We start from the raw sequence: 5,000 nt of genomic DNA, 5'->3' as shown, positions 1-5,000 counted from the left end.
GAGAGAGAGAGAGAGAATATAAAACACCCTTAATGTCATGTTAGAGCAATTTAAAACAAGTCAAACCCAACAAAAACAAGGAAAAGGATGTACATTATCATTCCTTTCGTCCTTTTTACATTCACTCCTCCCTTTAACAGAAAAAGAGACACGAAATGAGAGAAAAAAGAAAAATAAGAAAAAAACGAAAAAAAAACAAGAATAAAGTGTGTATTTTTTGCTCTCCTTTGTGATATAACGCCTCCCCTCCGCGCCAGGCAGGAATGTGGGGTGTGATTTACGTGTCAAGGTGAGCTCAGGTGTTATTAGCCTGTCAGGTGTAGTGATAGCGCGTGGGCGGGGCTGGAGGGGCTGTGGTTCCAAGAGACGGTGGAATGTCAGCCCGTGTTGTCATGAGTGGTTCTCCGGGCTGTATTCACTGACACTTTTCTCTCAACATGATTAAGGCCTCAGAGATGATTATTCGGGGTTTTAAGACATTTTCTCCTAATTTTTTTTTTTTTTTGTTGATCTGTTACTGAAATTATATAGATGTTATTAAAGATTCGTGTAGTCTTTTGAAAGGAGAGGTGTGGCCCAATGGTTCTCCGGGCTGTATTCACTGACACTTCGCTCTCAATGTGATAAAGGCCACAGAGATGATTGCCCGGGTGTTTTAAGACATTTCCTCCTTTTAATTATGTTGATATTTTGTTAATCTGTCATTGAAAATATAAAAACGCAATTGTAAACCCGTGTAGCTTCAACTAGATTAAGGCCACAGAGATGATTGCCCGGTTGTTTTAAGACATTTCCTCCTTTTAATTATGTTGATACTTTGTTAATCTGTCATTGGAAATATAAAAACGCCATTGTAAACCCGTGTAGCTTCAACTAGAGCATTTTAAAAGTAGAAGTGGTGTGAAGTAGCAGTTCTCCGGACCGTATTCATTTATACTTCGTGTTCTAACAACGATTAATGCCACAGAGATGATTACCTGGTTTTTAAGACATTTTTCGCTTTTAATTATGCAAATACCTCATTAATCTGTCACTGGAACCATAAAAGCGCCATTAGAAACCCGTGTATCTTCAACTAGAGCATTTTACAAGTGGTGGTGGTGGTGGTGGTGGTGGTCCATAGTGGTTCTCCGGGCTTTACTTGTTGACTCTTCACTCTCTTATCACAATTAATGCCACAAAGTTTTACCGTTACTTTTAAGACATTTTCCCCTTTTAATTGTGTAGATATCTTATGAATCTTTCACTGGAACCATAAAAACACCATTATAAACCCGTGTATCTTCAACTAGAGCATTTTACAAGTAGTGGTGGTGGTGGTGGTGGTGTATCAGACTGCGGTTCTCAGAAAGAGTTTTGTGTATGATAAATGAGTTTCTTGGGATTTACTCCTTTGTGTGTCTTTAGGATTATCTCTCTCGGGGTTTCCTTTTTGTCATGTTTATTATCATTTGTTTTTTGTCTTCTTTGTTTTATCTTTCTGTGTGTTTTATTGTCCATTCTTATCTATTATTCCTTCTCTTTGTTTTCCTTTTATATTCATTTCTTGTCTTTTTTTTATCCTTCCTGTTATTCTTTCCCATTTGTTGTTGTTGTTGTTGTTGTTGTTGTTGTTGTTGTTGTTGTTGTTGTTGTTATTATTGTTACTCTGATTATTTGCCTCATTTTCTTCATATAACCGTAATATATTCTCCCTTTTGTCTTCTTTTTTTCTTCATTTTCTTGTTTATTTTTGCTTCTTCTAATTCCTTTCATTTCTAATTATTATTATTCATCATTATCATCATCATTCATTCGTTTACTTTCCTTTATCTTCTTTATTTTTATTCTTATTTATCGTTATCTTCATTATTCTCATTTATTCTCCTTTTTGTCTTCCTATTTTTCTTCTCTTTGTCTTACTATTATTATTATTTTTCTTCTTCTAGTTCATCTTTATCATTATTCTCACTTATTCTCCTTTTCGTCATCTATTTTCCTTCTCTTTCTTATTCTCAATCATTTATTCTTTTCTTTTCTTATTTTCCTTCTTTATTTTGTCTCTCTTATCTCTAATTATCATCATTCTTTTTCATATATTTTCCTTTTTTTTTCTTCTATTTCTCCTTCTCTTTGTTTTTATTTCCTTTACTTCTTATTCCTGTTCATCATTATTATCATTATTCTCATTTATTCTTATTTCTGTCTTTCTATTTCTCTTCCCTTTTATTTTTCTTCTTCTTCTAATTCACCGTTATCATCATTCTCACTTATTCTCCTTTTCGTCTTTTATTTTCCTTCCCTTTCATATTTTTTCCTTTTTTCCTTCTTTTTTTTCTTTTCTTTCCTTTTCCTCTCATTATCACCATTCTCTTTCATGTATTCTCCTTTATCTTCTTCTATCTTCCTTCCCCTTTCATTAAATTCTCCTATTTTTCATCCTATTTTCCTTCTTTTTGTCTTATTTTCCTTTCTTCTTTTCTTCATCATCATTATCATCATCATTCTCATTTATCTCCTTCTTGTCTTCCTATCTCCCTTCTCTTTGCCTTTATCTATTTTTGCTTCTAATTCATCATTATTATCATTATTCTCTCCACCACGATTTATCTCCTTACACGTTCTCCCTCTCTCTCTTTTTCCAGGACAGTGGCAAAGGAGGAGGAAGAGGGAAGAGGAAGAGGAAAAGGAAGAGAAGGAGGAAGAGGAGGAGGAGGACGGAGAGGAGGAAGTGAGGACAGATTATGAAGTGGAACCAAGATTGGCGGGAAAAAAAGGAGAAAATGAAATGATAAATAGATAAATAGATGAAAACTGAAGGAAAGAAGGAATAGGGAGAGAAATTGAAGTGAATGGGCGTGTGAGATAGAGAGGAAAAAGGACAAAGAAAGAGAAAAAGAAAAGAAAAAGAGGAGAAGACGGGAAAATTGACGAGGAAATTGAACGAAGCTGAAGGAAAGATAGAGAAACATTGAGGACACTGGAAAAATACGAAAGGAAAAGAGGAAAAGAAGGAAAAAAATTGGAAAACTGGTTAAAAAAAACATAAACTAAACCAAGATTGAGAGAAAAGAGACGGGGAAAAGAGAGACAGAGAAAAAAAAAGACAGAAAAAGAAAATATAAAGGAAACAAAACATTAAATAAGAAAAAGGAAAAGAAAAGAGAAAAAGAAAAAAAAAGCAAGAAAAACAAGAAAAATAAGTAAAAAAGAAATACGAAACTGCAGTGTTGAAAGATAGAGAAAGAGAGAAAGAAAGAAAAAAAAAAGAGACAGAGAGAATTAAGATAGTAAAGAAAGAGAGAGAGAGAGTGAAAAGAAGAAAAAAAGAGAGAGAGACGGAAAAGAGACAGACAAACAAAGATAGAAAAGAAAGAGAGAGAGAGTGAAAAGAAGAAAAAAAGAGAAATAAGAGATAGAAAAGAAAGATAGAAGCAGAAAAAAAGATAGGAGATAAATAGAGAGAAAAAAGAAAGAAAGACAGAAGGACAGACGAAAAGATAGAGAATAGGAAGAGAAGAAAGTGAAAATAAAAGAAGAGAGACAGTGAGAAGAAGAAATAAGAGAGAGAGATAGAAAAAGACAAGAAAAAGAGAGTAAAAGAAGAAAAAGAAGAAGAAGAAGAAGAAGAAGAAGAAGAAGAAAAAAAAGAGACATTGAGAAAGAGAAATAAGAGAGAAACAGAGACAGACAGACAGACAGAAAATAAAGAAAGTGAAAAAAAGAAAAAGAGAGAGAGAGAGAAAAGAAAAAGAAAGAAAAAAAGAGAGAAGTGAGAAAGAGAAATAAGACAAACAGAGATAAAACAAGAAAAGAAAGAAGAGAAGAAAAGCAGACAGAAATAGATAAAGATAGGAAAAAAGAAAAAAGAAATAAGATAATGAAGGCTCTCTCTCTCTCTTTCTCTCTCTCTCGGCTTCAGCTCTGTGGCCAAAGATATTGAAAACCGATAGAGTTGCAGAGACCAGGGTGTTCACAGAAGACACGAGGCTGAAAACAATTGACACCCCCACTCTCTCTCTCTCTCTCTCTCTCTCTCTCTCTCTCTCTCTCTCTCTCTCTCTGGCGGCTCTAATTCAAGACATCAGCATCTAATTTAAGGTAATGTGTTGTTATTCTTGTTTTTGTTGTTTTTGTATTGATTATCTTTTGTGTTTGTGTGTGTTTCTCTGTCTGTCTGTCTGTCTGTCTGTCTCTCTCTCTCTCTCTCTCTCTCTCTCTCTCTCTCTCTCTCTCTCTCTCTCTCTCTCTCTCTCTCTCTCTCTCTCTCTCTCTCTCTCTCTCTCTCTCTCACGCTCAAACTTTTCACTTGTCTCTCTCTCTCTCTCTCTCTCATCTCGTTTTGTAGTCTCTTTTCATCTCGTTTTGTAGTCTTTCTCTCTCTCTCTCTCTCTCTCTCTCTCTCTCTCTCTCTCTCTCTCTCTCTCTCTCTCTCTCTCTCTCTCTCTTTCGTCATACTTTACAGCTCCATCTCAGACTTGTCTTCTCAAAACCCTCTGCTCTTCACCTCCGCTATTTCAGAAAGCTTTATTTAAATTGACACGAGATTTTTAAGGTGTTTTTACGGTTCTAGAGGCAGAGTGACAAGATTTCTGCATTACTAACTGGAGAAACACTCTTGAAAACCCCGCTAGTCATTTCTGTGGCCTTGGAAAACAGACGTGGTGAGAGAATAAAGGTGTTTTTCAGGTGTTTTTGCAGTTCTAGAGGCAGAGTGACAAGATTTTTGAAGATTGACTGGAGAAACACTCTTGAAAACCCGCTAGTCATTTCTGTGGCCTTGGAAAACAGACGTGGTGAGAGAATAAAGGTGTTTTTAAGGTGTTTTTGCAGTTCTAGAGGCAGAGTGACAAGATTTCTACATTATTAACTGGAGAAACATTCTTGAAAACCCCGCTAGTCATCTCTGTGGCCTTGGAAAACAGTCGTGGAGAGAGAATAGCTGTTTTTAAGGTGTTTTTGCAGTTCTAGAGGCAGAGTGACAAGATTTCTGCATTACTAACTGGAGAAACACTCTTGAA

General features: G+C 35.4%; 1 long non-coding RNA gene across 1 annotated transcript in view; it reads left to right on the top strand.

The window, feature by feature from the left end:
- LOC123512585 overlaps positions 1-2,851 on the top strand; it is a 12,213-nt gene extending 9,362 nt beyond the window's left edge. The window contains exon 2 of the long non-coding RNA XR_006677131.1: positions 2,625-2,851. This is a non-coding gene — a long non-coding RNA (uncharacterized LOC123512585). The remainder of the gene's footprint in view (positions 1-2,624) is intronic.
- The last annotated feature ends 2,149 nt before the right edge of the window (positions 2,852-5,000 follow it).

This window comes from Portunus trituberculatus, chromosome 34 (assembly GCF_017591435.1).
Source record: "Portunus trituberculatus isolate SZX2019 chromosome 34, ASM1759143v1, whole genome shotgun sequence".
NCBI classification, from domain to species: Eukaryota; Metazoa; Arthropoda; class Malacostraca; order Decapoda; family Portunidae; genus Portunus; species Portunus trituberculatus.
The sequence above is the reverse complement of the archived record's forward strand: the minus strand, read 5'-3'. Positions and strand labels throughout refer to the sequence as shown.